The sequence below is a fragment of the Protomyctophum bolini genome (genome assembly GCF_963924005.1).
Source record: "Protomyctophum bolini genome assembly, chromosome: 6".
Taxonomy (NCBI): domain Eukaryota; kingdom Metazoa; phylum Chordata; class Actinopteri; order Myctophiformes; family Myctophidae; genus Protomyctophum; species Protomyctophum bolini.
Window position 1 is genome coordinate 5,591,716 of NC_137867.1, and position 19,383 is coordinate 5,611,098.

Sequence of the window (19,383 nt, forward strand, 5' to 3'; positions counted from 1 at the left end):
CCTGCCCGCCTAGTAATATTTCTGTTTCTACATTATGCGGAGTTAGCAACGTGTCCTGGTCCCCTGACAGAGGAGCAGACATGTACATAGCAACAGCAACAACACATGGTGGAGACATCTACACCTGTGACTCAGGCAATGCAAACTCCTGCTCTTTCACTGATCTAGACTGTGGTGAAAACTACTCTGTCACTGTTGTAGCTGTGGACAGAGGTTGTCACAGTCAACCAAGTTCAGCTGTGTATCTGAAAACAGGTGAGAAGATGTTCACCAAAGGCACCGTAATTCTGATTTTGAAGCGTTAGGTCATTTTCTATGTGGGACTCAACTTAATTCAATTGAATGACTTAAAATCAGGATATGGAATGCACAATTGAGTAAAGGGAGGAACCAAGAAATACCTTGTTCCATTTCTCTTTATTAATTTTTAGATTCAAATCATGGTTATTTACATTTTGCTTATCTTGAAGCCCAGTTACATTTTTTCTTCTTAGCTCATCACATTATGGCTTTAATCATGCTTAACTTTGGAATTGTCTTCTCTTTGTAGTGCCATGTGTTGCTACCAACATCTCTGTAGCTCCTGAATGTATCAGCAACAGTGCTGTTGTGTCCTGGTCTGGCCACAAAGGAACAGTACAGTACTATGTTTCTGCCTCAAGTAGTCAAGACAATGCCACCTGCCTGTCCTCTGAACTCCATTGTACTCTTACAAGCATGTGTGGCACCACCTACACTGTACGCGTTAAGGCTATCAATGGCAACTGCTCCAGTGACCATAGTCCGGCATTGACATTCAGCTCAGGTAAGAGATGGAGAACATTACACGCATGCTCGCACGCACACACACACACACACACACACACACACACACACACACACACACACACACACACACACACACACACACACGTGCGCATGCACACACTTCTTGTAAACCTGTGATGTGACAAAAATAATGATTCTGATTAACTTTCTCACTCTTTTTCTTTCTCTTCCCAGCCCCATGTGCTCCATATAATGTTACTGCCAGTCTGGTGTGTCCCAACTCGACCCATGTGACCTCACTGACCTGGGTAGGAAGCCCCAGTGCCACAGCTTACAATGTGACAGCGGTGGGCCAGGATGGACAAGTACATGACTGCAACACCAACAGTACCAGCTGTCAGATACCCAACATGCACTGTGGCCAGAACTTCACCATCACAGTGACACCATATTCTGACTCATGTGCTGGGAATCCCAGCATTCCTTATCGGTTGATGGCAGGTACAGAGCGGGAACAAGACCTAAAATCTAAAAACGATGTACTATTAGACCAATTAAAATATTCTCCACAACATGAAAGAGAATAAACTTTAATTTTTCTCCATTTCTTACCTCTTATGTCTCCAGGTCCCTGCCCGCCTAGTAATATTTCTGTTTCTACATTATGCGGAGTTAGCAACGTGTCCTGGTCCCCTGACAGAGGAGCAGACATGTACATAGCAACAGCAACAACACATGGTGGAGACATCTACACCTGTGACTCAGGCAATGCAAACTCCTGCTCTTTCACTGATCTAGACTGTGGTGAAAACTACTCTGTCACTGTTGTAGCTGTGGACAGAGGTTGTCACAGTCAACCAAGTTCAGCTGTGTATCTGAAAACAGGTGAGAAGATGTTCACCAAAGGCACCGTAATTCTGATTTTGAAGCGTTAGGTCATTTTCTATGTGGGACTCAACTTAATTCAATTGAATGACTTAAAATCAGGATATGGAATGCACAATTGAGTAAAGGGAGGAACCAAGAAATACCTTGTTCCATTTCTCTTTATTAATTTTTAGATTCAAATCATGGTTATTTACATTTTGCTTATCTTGAAGCCCAGTTACATTTTTTCTTCTTAGCTCATCACATTATGGCTTTAATCATGCTTAACTTTGGAATTGTCTTCTCTTTGTAGTGCCATGTGTTGCTACCAACATCTCTGTAGCTCCTGAATGTATCAGCAACAGTGCTGTTGTGTCCTGGTCTGGCCACAAAGGAACAGTACAGTACTATGTTTCTGCCTCAAGTAGTCAAGACAATGCCACCTGCCTGTCCTCTGAACTCCATTGTACTCTTACAAGCATGTGTGGCACCACCTACACTGTACGCGTTAAGGCTATCAATGGCAACTGCTCCAGTGACCATAGTCCGGCATTGACATTCAGCTCAGGTAAGAGATGGAGAACATTACACGCATGCTCGCACACACACACACACACACACACACACACACACACACACACACACACACACACACACACACACGTGCGCATGCACACACTTCTTGTAAACCTGTGATGTGACAAAAATAATGATTCTGATTAACTTTCTCACTCTTTTTCTTTCTCTTCCCAGCCCCATGTGCTCCATATAATGTTACTGCCAGTCTGGTGTGTCCCAACTCGACCCATGTGACCTCACTGACCTGGGTAGGAAGCCCCAGTGCCACAGCTTACAATGTGACAGCGGTGGGCCAGGATGGACAAGTACATGACTGCAACACCAACAGTACCAGCTGTCAGATACCCAACATGCACTGTGGCCAGAACTTCACCATCACAGTGACACCATATTCTGACTCATGTGCTGGGAATCCCAGCATTCCTTATCGGTTGATGGCAGGTACAGAGCGGGAACAAGACCTAAAATCTAAAAACGATGTACTATTAGACCAATTAAAATATTCTTCACAACATGAAAGAGAATAAACTTTATTTTTTCTCCATTTCTTACCTCTTATGTCTCCAGGTCCCTGCCCGCCTAGTAATATTTCTGTTTCTACATTATGCGGAGTTAGCAACGTGTCCTGGTCCCCTGACAGAGGAGCAGACATGTACATAGCAACAGCAACAACACATGGTGGAGACATCTACACCTGTGACTCAGGCAATGCAAACTCCTGCTCTTTCACTGATCTAGACTGTGGTGAAAACTACTCTGTCACTGTTGTAGCTGTGGACAGAGGTTGTCACAGTCAACCAAGTTCAGCTGTGTATCTGAAAACAGGTGAGAAGATGTTCACCAAAGGCACCGTAATTCTGATTTTGAAGCGTTAGGTCATTTTCTATGTGGGACTCAACTTAATTCAATTGAATGACTTAAAATCAGGATATGGAATGCACAATTGAGTAAAGGGAGGAACCAAGAAATACCTTGTTCCATTTCTCTTTATTAATTTTTAGATTCAAATCATGGTTATTTACATTTTGCTTATCTTGAAGCCCAGTTACATTTTTTCTTCTTAGCTCATCACATTATGGCTTTAATCATGCTTAACTTTGGAATTGTCTTCTCTTTGTAGTGCCATGTGTTGCTACCAACATCTCTGTAGCTCCTGAATGTATCAGCAACAGTGCTGTTGTGTCCTGGTCTGGCCACAAAGGAACAGTACAGTACTATGTTTCTGCCTCAAGTAGTCAAGACAATGCCACCTGCCTGTCCTCTGAACTCCATTGTACTCTTACAAGCATGTGTGGCACCACCTACACTGTACGCGTTAAGGCTATCAATGGCAACTGCTCCAGTGACCATAGTCCGGCATTGACATTCAGCTCAGGTAAGAGATGGAGAACATTACACGCATGCTCGCACACACACACACACACACACACACACACACACACACACACACACACACACACACACACACACACACACGTGCGCATGCACACACTTCTTGTAAACCTGTGATGTGACAAAAATAATGATTCTGATTAACTTTCTCACTCTTTTTCTTTCTCTTCCCAGCCCCATGTGCTCCATATAATGTTACTGCCAGTCTGGTGTGTCCCAACTCGACCCATGTGACCTCACTGACCTGGGTAGGAAGCCCCAGTGCCACAGCTTACAATGTGACAGCGGTGGGCCAGGATGGACAAGTACATGACTGCAACACCAACAGTACCAGCTGTCAGATACCCAACATGCACTGTGGCCAGAACTTCACCATCACAGTGACACCATATTCTGACTCATGTGCTGGGAATCCCAGCATTCCTTATCGGTTGATGGCAGGTACAGAGCGGGAACAAGACCTAAAATCTAAAAACGATGTACTATTAGACCAATTCAAATATTCTCCACAACATGAAAGAGAATAAACTTTAATTTTTCTCCATTTCTTACCTCTTATGTCTCCAGGTCCCTGCCCGCCTAGTAATATTTCTGTTTCTACATTATGCGGAGTTAGCAACGTGTCCTGGTCCCCTGACAGAGGAGCAGACATGTACATAGCAACAGCAACAACACATGGTGGAGACATCTACACCTGTGACTCAGGCAATGCAAACTCCTGCTCTTTCACTGATCTAGACTGTGGTGAAAACTACTCTGTCACTGTTGTAGCTGTGGACAGAGGTTGTCACAGTCAACCAAGTTCAGCTGTGTATCTGAAAACAGGTGAGAAGATGTTCACTAAAGGCACCGTAATTCTGATTTTGAAGCGTTAGGTCATTTTCTATGTGGGACTCAACTTAATTCAATTGAATGACTTAAAATCAGGATATGGAATGCACAATTGAGTAAAGGGAGGAACCAAGAAATACCTTGTTCCATTTCTCTTTATTAATTTTGAGATTCAAATCATGGTTATTTACATTTTGCTTATCTTGAAGCCCAGTTACATTTTTTCTTCTTAGCTCATCACATTATGGCTTTAATCATGCTTAACTTTGGAATTGTCTTCTCTTTGTAGTGCCATGTGTTGCTACCAACATCTCTGTAGCTCCTGAATGTATCAGCAACAGTGCTGTTGTGTCCTGGTCTGGCCACAAAGGAACAGTACAGTACTATGTTTCTGCCTCAAGTAGTCAAGACAATGCCACCTGCCTGTCCTCTGAACTCCATTGTACTCTTACAAGCATGTGTGGCACCACCTACACTGTACGCGTTAAGGCTATCAATGGCAACTGCTCCAGTGACCATAGTCCGGCATTGACATTCAGCTCAGGTAAGAGATGGAGAACATTACACGCATGCTCGCACACACACACACACACACACACACACACACACACACACACACACACACACACACACACACACACACACACACACACACACACACACACACACACACACACACGTGCGCATGCACACACTTCTTGTAAACCTGTGATGTGACAAAAATAATGATTCTGATTAACTTTCTCACTCTTTTTCTTTCTCTTCCCAGCCCCATGTGCTCCATATAATGTTACTGCCAGTCTGGTGTGTCCCAACTCGACCCATGTGACCTCACTGACGTGGGTAGGAAGCCCCAGTGCCACAGCTTACAATGTGACAGCGGTGGGCCAGGATGGACAAGTACATGACTGCAACACCAACAGTACCAGCTGTCAGATACCCAACATGCACTGTGGCCAGAACTTCACCATCACAGTGACACCATATTCTGACTCATGTGCTGGGAATCCCAGCATTCCTTATCGGTTGATGGCAGGTACAGAGCGGGAACAAGACCTAAAATCTAAAAACGATGTACTATTAGACCAATTCAAATATTCTCCACAACATGAAAGAGAATAAACTTTAATTTTTCTCCATTTCTTACCTCTTATGTCTCCAGGTCCCTGCCCGCCTAGTAATATTTCTGTTTCTACATTATGCGGAGTTAGCAACGTGTCCTGGTCCCCTGACAGAGGAGCAGACATGTACATAGCAACAGCAACAACACATGGTGGAGACATCTACACCTGTGACTCAGGCAATGCAAACTCCTGCTCTTTCACTGATCTAGACTGTGGTGAAAACTACTCTGTCACTGTTGTAGCTGTGGACAGAGGTTGTCACAGTCAACCAAGTTCAGCTGTGTATCTGAAAACAGGTGAGAAGATGTTCACTAAAGGCACCGTAATTCTGATTTTGAAGCGTTAGGTCATTTTCTATGTGGGACTCAACTTAATTCAATTGAATGACTTAAAATCAGGATATGGAATGCACAATTGAGTAAAGGGAGGAACCAAGAAATACCTTGTTCCATTTCTCTTTATTAATTTTGAGATTCAAATCATGGTTATTTACATTTTGCTTATCTTGAAGCCCAGTTACATTTTTTCTTCTTAGCTCATCACATTATGGCTTTAATCATGCTTAACTTTGGAATTGTCTTCTCTTTGTAGTGCCATGTGTTGCTACCAACATCTCTGTAGCTCCTGCATGTATCAGCAACAGTGCTGTTGTGTCCTGGTCTGGCCACAAAGGAACAGTACAGTACTATGTTTCTGCCTCAAGTAGTCAAGACAATGCCACCTGCCTGTCCTCTGAACTCCATTGTACTCTTACAAGCATGTGTGGCACCACCTACACTGTACGCGTTAAGGCTATCAATGGCAACTGCTCCAGTGACCATAGTCCGGCATTGACATTCAGCTCAGGTAAGAGATGGAGAACATTACACGCATGCTCGCACACACACACACACACACACACACACACACACACACACACACACACACACACACACACACACACACACGTGCGCATGCACACACTTCTTGTAAACCTGTGATGTGACAAAAATAATGATTCTGATTAACTTTCTCACTCTTTTTCTTTCTCTTCCCAGCCCCATGTGCTCCATATAATGTTACTGCCAGTCTGGTGTGTCCCAACTCGACCCATGTGACCTCACTGACCTGGGTAGGAAGCCCCAGTGCCACAGCTTACAATGTGACAGCGGTGGGCCAGGATGGACAAGTACATGACTGCAACACCAACAGTACCAGCTGTCAGATACCCAACATGCACTGTGGCCAGAACTTCACCATCACAGTGACACCATATTCTGACTCATGTGCTGGGAATCCCAGCATTCCTTATCGGTTGATGGCAGGTACAGAGCGGGAACAAGACCTAAAATCTAAAAACGATGTACTATTAGACCAATTAAAATATTCTCCACAACATGAAAGAGAATAAACTTTAATTTTTCTCCATTTCTTACCTCTTATGTCTCCAGGTCCCTGCCCGCCTAGTAATATTTCTGTTTCTACATTATGCGGAGTTAGCAACGTGTCCTGGTCCCCTGACAGAGGAGCAGACATGTACATAGCAACAGCAACAACACATGGTGGAGACATCTACACCTGTGACTCAGGCAATGCAAACTCCTGCTCTTTCACTGATCTAGACTGTGGTGAAAACTACTCTGTCACTGTTGTAGCTGTGGACAGAGGTTGTCACAGTCAACCAAGTTCAGCTGTGTATCTGAAAACAGGTGAGAAGATGTTCACCAAAGGCACCGTAATTCTGATTTTGAAGCGTTAGGTCATTTTCTATGTGGGACTCAACTTAATTCAATTGAATGACTTAAAATCAGGATATGGAATGCACAATTGAGTAAAGGGAGGAACCAAGAAATACCTTGTTCCATTTCTCTTTATTAATTTTTAGATTCAAATCATGGTTATTTACATTTTGCTTATCTTGAAGCCCAGTTACATTTTTTCTTCTTAGCTCATCACATTATGGCTTTAATCATGCTTAACTTTGGAATTGTCTTCTCTTTGTAGTGCCATGTGTTGCTACCAACATCTCTGTAGCTCCTGAATGTATCAGCAACAGTGCTGTTGTGTCCTGGTCTGGCCACAAAGGAACAGTACAGTACTATGTTTCTGCCTCAAGTAGTCAAGACAATGCCACCTGCCTGTCCTCTGAACTCCATTGTACTCTTACAAGCATGTGTGGCACCACCTACACTGTACGCGTTAAGGCTATCAATGGCAACTGCTCCAGTGACCATAGTCCGGCATTGACATTCAGCTCAGGTAAGAGATGGAGAACATTACACGCATGCTCGCACACACACACACACACACACACACACACACACACACACACACACACACACACACACGTGCGCATGCACACACTTCTTGTAAACCTGTGATGTGACAAAAATAATGATTCTGATTAACTTTCTCACTCTTTTTCTTTCTCTTCCCAGCCCCATGTGCTCCATATAATGTTACTGCCAGTCTGGTGTGTCCCAACTCGACCCATGTGACCTCACTGACCTGGGTAGGAAGCCCCAGTGCCACAGCTTACAATGTGACAGCGGTGGGCCAGGATGGACAAGTACATGACTGCAACACCAACAGTACCAGCTGTCAGATACCCAACATGCACTGTGGCCAGAACTTCACCATCACAGTGACACCATATTCTGACTCATGTGCTGGGAATCCCAGCATTCCTTATCGGTTGATGGCAGGTACAGAGCGGGAACAAGACCTAAAATCTAAAAACGATGTACTATTAGACCAATTAAAATATTCTCCACAACATGAAAGAGAATAAACTTTAATTTTTCTCCATTTCTTACCTCTTATGTCTCCAGGTCCCTGCCCGCCTAGTAATATTTCTGTTTCTACATTATGCGGAGTTAGCAACGTGTCCTGGTCCCCTGACAGAGGAGCAGACATGTACATAGCAACAGCAACAACACATGGTGGAGACATCTACACCTGTGACTCAGGCAATGCAAACTCCTGCTCTTTCACTGATCTAGACTGTGGTGAAAACTACTCTGTCACTGTTGTAGCTGTGGACAGAGGTTGTCACAGTCAACCAAGTTCAGCTGTGTATCTGAAAACAGGTGAGAAGATGTTCACCAAAGTCACCGTAATTCTGATTTTGAAGCGTTAGGTCATTTTCTCTGTGGGACTCAACTTAAAGGGATTGTGACATTAAAAAAAAGGTTTTGGAATTGTTCTTATTTTGTTTAGGTTTTCTAATCTCAATTGCACCCAAAAAACATGAACTTTTAACATTCAGTAGATTTTCTGTGATCTGGGGTTTTCTGGCTGAAACAGGTGCTCTGATTTGCCGGCAGTTTGTGATGTAAGATCCTGCAAATCCCATTATGTCAATGGGATTTGCCAGCAGATGTCACTGTTTTCACTGTTTTGCCTGTTTTCATTGTAGCTCAAAAGGCTTCCAAACCCCAAAGTAAACTTCAGACCACAGAAAATCCACTGAATGTTCAAAGTTCAGGTTTTTTAGGTGTAATTGAGGTCATAAAACCTAAAAGAAAAAAGAAAAAGAAAAAGAAATGAAAATGAATGTCATAAAACCTTGAATTAAATTTAATGACTTAAAATCAGGATATGGAATGCACAATTGAGTATAGGGAGGAACCAAGAAATACCTTGTTCCATTTCTCTTTATTAATTTTGAGATTCAAATCATGGTTATTTACATTTTGCTTATCTTGAAGCCCAGTTACATTTTTTCTTCTTAGCTCATCACATTATGGCTTTAATCATGCTTAACTTTGGAATTGTCTTCTCTTTGTAGTGCCATGTGTTGCTACCAACATCTCTGTAGCTCCTGAATGTATCAGCAACAGTGCTGTTGTGTCCTGGTCTGGCCACAAAGGAACAGTACAGTACTATGTTTCTGCCTCAAGTAGTCAAGACAATGCCACCTGCCTGTCCTCTGAACTCCATTGTACTCTTACAAGCATATGTGGCACCACCTACACTGTACGCGTTAAGGCTATCAATGGCAACTGCTCCAGTGACCATAGTCCGGCATTGACATTCAGCTCAGGTAAGAGATGGAGAACATTACACGCATGCTCACACACACACACACACACACACACACACACACACACACACACACACACACACACACACACACACGTGCGCATGCACACACTTCTTGTAAACCTGTGATGTGACAAAAATAATGATTCTGATTAACTTTCTCACTCTTTTTCTTTCTCTTCCCAGCCCCATGTGCTCCATATAATGTTACTGCCAGTCTGGTGTGTCCCAACTCGACCCATGTGACCTCACTGACCTGGGTAGGAAGCCCCAGTGCCACAGCTTACAATGTGACAGCGGTGGGCCAGGATGGACAAGTACATGACTGCAACACCAACAGTACCAGCTGTCAGATACCCAACATGCACTGTGGCCAGAACTTCACCATCACAGTGACACCATATTCTGACTCATGTGCTGGGAATCCCAGCATTCCTTATCGGTTGATGGCAGGTACAGAGCGGGAACAAGACCTAAAATCTAAAAACGATGTACTATTAGACCAATTAAAATATTCTCCACGACATGAAAGAGAATAAACTTTTATTTTTCTCCATTTCTTACCTCTTATGTCTCCAGGTCCCTGCCCGCCTAGTAATATTTCTGTTTCTACATTATGCGGAGTTAGCAACGTGTCCTGGTCCCCTGACAGAGGAGCAGACATGTACATAGCAACAGCAACAACACATGGTGGAGACATCTACACCTGTGACTCAGGCAATGCAAACTCCTGCTCTTTCACTGATCTAGACTGTGGTGAAAACTACTCTGTCACTGTTGTAGCTGTGGACAGAGGTTGTCACAGTCAACCAAGTTCAGCTGTGTATCTGAAAACAGGTGAGAAGATGTTCACCAAAGGCACCGTAATTCTGATTTTGAAGCGTTAGGTCATTTTCTCTGTGGGACTCAACTTAATTCAATTGAATGACTTAAAATCAGGATATGGAATGCACAATTGAGTAAAGGGAGGAACCAAGAAATACCTTGTTCCATTTCTCTTTATTAATTTTGAGATTCAAATCATGGTTATTTACATTTAGCTTATCTTGAAGCCCAGTTAGATTTTTTCTTCTTAGCTCATCACATTATGGCTTTAATCATGCTTAACTTTGGAATTGTCTTCTCTTTGTAGTGCCATGTGTTGCTACCAACATCTCTGTAGCTCCTGAATGTATCAGCAACAGTGCTGTTGTGTCCTGGTCTGGCCACAAAGGAACAGTACAGTACTATGTTTCTGCCTCAAGTAGTCAAGACAATGCCACCTGCCTGTCCTCTGAACTCCATTGTACTCTTACAAGCATGTGTGGCACCACCTACACTGTACGCGTTAAGGCTATCAATGGCAACTGCTCCAGTGACCATAGTCCGGCATTGACATTCAGCTCAGGTAAGAGATGGAGAACATTACACGCATGCTCGCACACACACACACACACACACACACACACACACACACACACACACACGTGCGCATGCACACACTTCTTGTAAACCTGTGATGTGACAAAAATAATGATTCTGATTAACTTTCTCACTCTTTTTCTTTCTCTTCCCAGCCCCATGTGCTCCATATAATGTTACTGCCAGTCTGGTGTGTCCCAACTCGACCCATGTGACCTCACTGACCTGGGTAGGAAGCCCCAGTGCCACAGCTTACAATGTGACAGCGGTGGGCCAGGATGGACAAGTACATGACTGCAACACCAACAGTACCAGCTGTCAGATACCCAACATGCACTGTGGCCAGAACTTCACCATCACAGTGACACCATATTCTGACTCATGTGCTGGGAATCCCAGCATTCCTTATCGGTTGATGGCAGGTACAGAGCGGGAACAAGACCTAAAATCTAAAAACGATGTACTATTAGACCAATTAAAATATTCTCCACAACATGAAAGAGAATAAACTTTAATTTTTCTCCATTTCTTACCTCTTATGTCTCCAGGTCCCTGCCCGCCTAGTAATATTTCTGTTTCTACATTATGCGGAGTTAGCAACGTGTCCTGGTCCCCTGACAGAGGAGCAGACATGTACATAGCAACAGCAACAACACATGGTGGAGACATCTACACCTGTGACTCAGGCAATGCAAACTCCTGCTCTTTCACTGATCTAGACTGTGGTGAAAACTACTCTGTCACTGTTGTAGCTGTGGACAGAGGTTGTCACAGTCAACCAAGTTCAGCTGTGTATCTGAAAACAGGTGAGAAGATGTTCACCAAAGGCACCGTAATTCTGATTTTGAAGCGTTAGGTCATTTTCTATGTGGGACTCAACTTAATTCAATTGAATGACTTAAAATCAGGATATGGAATGCACAATTGAGTAAAGGGAGGAACCAAGAAATACCTTGTTCCATTTCTCTTTATTAATTTTTAGATTCAAATCATGGTTATTTACATTTTGCTTATCTTGAAGCCCAGTTACATTTTTTCTTCTTAGCTCATCACATTATGGCTTTAATCATGCTTAACTTTGGAATTGTCTTCTCTTTGTAGTGCCATGTGTTGCTACCAACATCTCTGTAGCTCCTGAATGTATCAGCAACAGTGCTGTTGTGTCCTGGTCTGGCCACAAAGGAACAGTACAGTACTATGTTTCTGCCTCAAGTAGTCAAGACAATGCCACCTGCCTGTCCTCTGAACTCCATTGTACTCTTACAAGCATGTGTGGCACCACCTACACTGTACACGTTAAGGCTATCAATGGCAACTGCTCCAGTGACCATAGTCCGGCATTGACATTCAGCTCAGGTAAGAGATGGAGAACATTACACGCATGCTCGCACGCACACACACACACACACACACACACACACACACACACACACACACACACACACACACACACACACACACACACACACACACACACACACGTGCGCATGCACACACTTCTTGTAAACCTGTGATGTGACAAAAATAATGATTCTGATTAACTTTCTCACTCTTTTTCTTTCTCTTCCCAGCCCCATGTGCTCCATATAATGTTACTGCCAGTCTGGTGTGTCCCAACTCGACCCATGTGACCTCACTGACCTGGGTAGGAAGCCCCAGTGCCACAGCTTACAATGTGACAGCGGTGGGCCAGGATGGACAAGTACATGACTGCAACACCAACAGTACCAGCTGTCAGATACCCAACATGCACTGTGGCCAGAACTTCACCATCACAGTGACACCATATTCTGACTCATGTGCTGGGAATCCCAGCATTCCTTATCGGTTGATGGCAGGTACAGAGCGGGAACAAGACCTAAAATCTAAAAACGATGTACTATTAGACCAATTCAAATATTCTCCACAACATGAAAGAGAATAAACTTTAATTTTTCTCCATTTCTTACCTCTTATGTCTCCAGGTCCCTGCCCGCCTAGTAATATTTCTGTTTCTACATTATGCGGAGTTAGCAACGTGTCCTGGTCCCCTGACAGAGGAGCAGACATGTACATAGCAACAGCAACAACACATGGTGGAGACATCTACACCTGTGACTCAGGCAATGCAAACTCCTGCTCTTTCACTGATCTAGACTGTGGTGAAAACTACTCTGTCACTGTTGTAGCTGTGGACAGAGGTTGTCACAGTCAACCAAGTTCAGCTGTGTATCTGAAAACAGGTGAGAAGATGTTCACTAAAGGCACCGTAATTCTGATTTTGAAGCGTTAGGTCATTTTCTATGTGGGACTCAACTTAATTCAATTGAATGACTTAAAATCAGGATATGGAATGCACAATTGAGTAAAGGGAGGAACCAAGAAATACCTTGTTCCATTTCTCTTTATTAATTTTGAGATTCAAATCATGGTTATTTACATTTTGCTTATCTTGAAGCCCAGTTACATTTTTTCTTCTTAGCTCATCACATTATGGCTTTAATCATGCTTAACTTTGGAATTGTCTTCTCTTTGTAGTGCCATGTGTTGCTACCAACATCTCTGTAGCTCCTGAATGTATCAGCAACAGTGCTGTTGTGTCCTGGTCTGGCCACAAAGGAACAGTACAGTACTATGTTTCTGCCTCAAGTAGTCAAGACAATGCCACCTGCCTGTCCTCTGAACTCCATTGTACTCTTACAAGCATGTGTGGCACCACCTACACTGTACGCGTTAAGGCTATCAATGGCAACTGCTCCAGTGACCATAGTCCGGCATTGACATTCAGCTCAGGTAAGAGATGGAGAACATTACACGCATGCTCGCACACACACACACACACACACACACACACACACACACACACACACACACACACACACACACACACACACACACACACACACACACACACACACACACACGTGCGCATGCACACACTTCTTGTAAACCTGTGATGTGACAAAAATAATGATTCTGATTAACTTTCTCACTCTTTTTCTTTCTCTTCCCAGCCCCATGTGCTCCATATAATGTTACTGCCAGTCTGGTGTGTCCCAACTCGACCCATGTGACCTCACTGACGTGGGTAGGAAGCCCCAGTGCCACAGCTTACAATGTGACAGCGGTGGGCCAGGATGGACAAGTACATGACTGCAACACCAACAGTACCAGCTGTCAGATACCCAACATGCACTGTGGCCAGAACTTCACCATCACAGTGACACCATATTCTGACTCATGTGCTGGGAATCCCAGCATTCCTTATCGGTTGATGGCAGGTACAGAGCGGGAACAAGACCTAAAATCTAAAAACGATGTACTATTAGACCAATTCAAATATTCTCCACAACATGAAAGAGAATAAACTTTAATTTTTCTCCATTTCTTACCTCTTATGTCTCCAGGTCCCTGCCCGCCTAGTAATATTTCTGTTTCTACATTATGCGGAGTTAGCAACGTGTCCTGGTCCCCTGACAGAGGAGCAGACATGTACATAGCAACAGCAACAACACATGGTGGAGACATCTACACCTGTGACTCAGGCAATGCAAACTCCTGCTCTTTCACTGATCTAGACTGTGGTGAAAACTACTCTGTCACTGTTGTAGCTGTGGACAGAGGTTGTCACAGTCAACCAAGTTCAGCTGTGTATCTGAAAACAGGTGAGAAGATGTTCACTAAAGGCACCGTAATTCTGATTTTGAAGCGTTAGGTCATTTTCTATGTGGGACTCAACTTAATTCAATTGAATGACTTAAAATCAGGATATGGAATGCACAATTGAGTAAAGGGAGGAACCAAGAAATACCTTGTTCCATTTCTCTTTATTAATTTTGAGATTCAAATCATGGTTATTTACATTTTGCTTATCTTGAAGCCCAGTTACATTTTTTCTTCTTAGCTCATCACATTATGGCTTTAATCATGCTTAACTTTGGAATTGTCTTCTCTTTGTAGTGCCATGTGTTGCTACCAACATCTCTGTAGCTCCTGCATGTATCAGCAACAGTGCTGTTGTGTCCTGGTCTGGCCACAAAGGAACAGTACAGTACTATGTTTCTGCCTCAAGTAGTCAAGACAATGCCACCTGCCTGTCCTCTGAACTCCATTGTACTCTTACAAGCATGTGTGGCACCACCTACACTGTACGCGTTAAGGCTATCAATGGCAACTGCTCCAGTGACCATAGTCCGGCATTGACATTCAGCTCAGGTAAGAGATGGAGAACATTACACGCATGCTCGCACACACACACACACACACACACACACACACACACACACACACACACACACACACACACACACACACACACACACACACGTGCGCATGCACACACTTCTTGTAAACCTGTGATGTGACAAAAATAATGATTCTGATTAACTTTCTCACTCTTTTTCTTTCTCTTCCCAGCCCCATGTGCTCCATATAATGTTACTGCCAGTCTGGTGTGTCCCAACTCGACCCATGTGACCTCACTGACCTGGGTAGGAAGCCCCAGTGCCACAGCTTACAATGTGACAGCGGTGGGCCAGGATGGACAAGTACATGACTGCAACACCAACAGTACCAGCTGTCAGATACCCAACATGCACTGTGGCCAGAACTTCACCATCACAGTGACACCATATTCTGACTCATGTGCTGGGAATCCCAGCATTCCTTATCGGTTGATGGCAGGTACAGAGCGGGAACAAGACCTAAAATCTAAAAACGATGTACTATTAGACCAATTAAAATATTCTCCACAACATGAAAGAGAATAAACTTTAATTTTTCTCCATTTCTTACCTCTTATGTCTCCAGGTCCCTGCCCGCCTAGTAATATTTCTGTTTCTACATTATGCGGAGTTAGCAACGTGTCCTGGTCCCCTGACAGAGGAGCAGACATGTACATAGCAACAGCAACAACACATGGTGGAGACATCTACACCTGTGACTCAGGCAATGCAAACTCCTGCTCTTTCACTGATCTAGACTGTGGTGAAAACTACTCTGTCACTGTTGTAGCTGTGGACAGAGGTTGTCACAGTCAACCAAGTTCAGCTGTGTATCTGAAAACAGGTGAGAAGATGTTCACCAAAGGCACCGTAATTCTGATTTTGAAGCGTTAGGTCATTTTCTATGTGGGACTCAACTTAATTCAATTGAATGACTTAAAATCAGGATATGGAATGCACAATTGAGTAAAGGGAGGAACCAAGAAATACCTTGTTCCATTTCTCTTTATTAATTTTTAGATTCAAATCATGGTTATTTACATTTTGCTTATCTTGAAGCCCAGTTACATTTTTTCTTCTTAGCTCATCACATTATGGCTTTAATCATGCTTAACTTTGGAATTGTCTTCTCTTTGTAGTGCCATGTGTTGCTACCAACATCTCTGTAGCTCCTGAATGTATCAGCAACAGTGCTGTTGTGTCCTGGTCTGGCCACAAAGGAACAGTACAGTACTATGTTTCTGCCTCAAGTAGTCAAGACAATGCCACCTGCCTGTCCTCTGAACTCCATTGTACTCTTACAAGCATGTGTGGCACCACCTACACTGTACGCGTTAAGGCTATCAATGGCAACTGCTCCAGTGACCATAGTCCGGCATTGACATTCAGCTCAGGTAAGAGATGGAGAACATTACACGCATGCTCGCACACACACACACACACACACACACACACACACACACACACACACACACACGTGCGCATGCACACACTTCTTGTAAACCTGTGATGTGACAAAAATAATGATTCTGATTAACTTTCTCACTCTTTTTCTTTCTCTTCCCAGCCCCATGTGCTCCATATAATGTTACTGCCAGTCTGGTGTGTCCCAACTCGACCCATGTGATCTCACTGACCTGGGTAGGAAGCCCCAGTGCCACAGCTTACAATGTGACAGCGGTGGGCCAGGATGGACAAGTACATGACTGCAACACCAACAGTACCAGCTGTCAGATACCCAACATGCACTGTGGCCAGAACTTCACCATCACAGTGACACCATATTCTGACTCATGTGCTGGGAATCCCAGCATTCCTTATCGGTTGATGGCAGGTACAGAGCGGGAACAAGACCTAAAATCTAAAAACGATGTACTATTAGACCAATTAAAATATTCTCCACAACATGAAAGAGAATAAACTTTAATTTTTCTCCATTTCTTACCTCTTATGTCTCCAGGTCCCTGCCCGCCTAGTAATATTTCTGTTTCTACATTATGCGGAGTTAGCAACGTGTCCTGGTCCCCTGACAGAGGAGCAGACATGTACATAGCAACAGCAACAACACATGGTGGAGACATCTACACCTGTGACTCAGGCAATGCAAACTCCTGCTCTTTCACTGATCTAGACTGTGGTGAAAACTACTCTGTCACTGTTGTAGCTGTGGACAGAGGTTGTCACAGTCAACCAAGTTCAGCTGTGTATCTGAAAACAGGTGAGAAGATGTTCACCAAAGTCACCGTAATTCTGATTTTGAAGCGTTAGGTCATTTTCTCTGTGGGACTCAACTTAAAGGGATTGTGACATTAAAAAAAAGGTTTTGGAATTGTTCTTATTTTGTTTAGGTTTTCTAATCTCAATTGCACCCAAAAAACATGAACTTTTAACATTCAGTAGATTTTCTGTGATCTGGGGTTTTCTGGCTGAAACAGGTGCTCTGATTTGCCGGCAGTTTGTGATGTAAGATCCTGCAAATCCCATTATGTCAATGGGATTTGCCAGCAGATGTCACTGTTTTCACTGTTTTGCCTGTTTTCATTGTAGCTCAAAAGGCTTCCAAACCCCAAAGTAAACTTCAGACCACAGAAAATCCACTGAATGTTCAAAGTTCAGGTTTTTTAGGTGTAATTGAGGTCATAAAACCTAAAAGAAAAAAGAAAAAGAAAAAGAAATGAAAATGAATGTCATAAAACCTTGAATTAAATTTAATGACTTAAAATCAGGATATGGAATGCACAATTGAGTATAGGGAGGAACCAAGAAATACCTTGTTCCATTTCTCTTTATTAATTTTGAGATTCAAATCATGGTTATTTACATTTTGCTTATCTTGAAGCCCAGTTACATTTTTTCTTCTTAGCTCATCACATTATGGCTTTAATCATGCTTAACTTTGGAATTGTCTTCTCTTTGTAGTGCCATGTGTTGCTACCAACATCTCTGTAGCTCCTGAATGTATCAGCAACAGTGCTGTTGTGTCCTGGTCTGGCCACAAAGGAACAGTACAGTACTATGTTTCTGCCTCAAGTAGTCAAGACAATGCCACCTGCCTGTCCTCTGAACTCCATTGTACTCTTACAAGCATATGTGGCACCACCTACACTGTACGCGTTAAGGCTATCAATGGCAACTGCTCCAGTGACCATAGTCCGGCATTGACATTCAGCTCAGGTAAGAGATGGAGAACATTACACGCATGCTCACACACACACACACACACACACACACACACACACACACACACACACACACACACACACACACACACGTGCGCATGCACACACTTCTTGTAAACCTGTGATGTGACAAAAATAATGATTCTGATTAACTTTCTCACTCTTTTTCTTTCTCTTCCCAGCCCCATGTGCTCCATATAATGTTACTGCCAGTCTGGTGTGTCCCAACTCGACCCATGTGACCTCACTGACCTGGGTAGGAAGCCCCAGTGCCACAGCTTACAATGTGACAGCGGTGGGCCAGGATGGACAAGTACATGACTGCAACACCAACAGTACCAGCTGTCAGATACCCAACATGCACTGTGGCCAGAACTTCACCATCACAGTGACACCATATTCTGACTCATGTGCTGGGAATCCCAGCATTCCTTATCGGTTGATGGCAGGTACAGAGCGGGAACAAGACCTAAAATCTAAAAACGATGTACTATTAGACCAATTAAAATATTCTCCACGACATGAAAGAGAATAAACTTTTATTTTTCTCCATTTCTTACCTCTTATGTCTCCAGGTCCCTGCCCGCCTAGTAATATTTCTGTTTCTACATTATGCGGAGTTAGCAACGTGTCCTGGTCCCCTGACAGAGGAGCAGACATGTACATAGCAACAGCAACAACACATGGTGGAGACATCTACACCTGTGACTCAGGCAATGCAAACTCCTGCTCTTTCACTGATCTAGACTGTGGTGAAAACTACTCTGTCACTGTTGTAGCTGTGGACAGAGGTTGTCACAGTCAACCAAGTTCAGCTGTGTATCTGAAAACAGGTGAGAAGATGTTCACCAAAGGCACCGTAATTCTGATTTTGAAGCGTTAGGTCATTTTCTCTGTGGGACTCAACTTAATTCAATTGAATGACTTAAAATCAGGATATGGAATGCACAATTGAGTAAAGGGAGGAACCAAGAAATACCTTGTTCCATTTCTCTTTATTAATTTTGAGATTCAAAT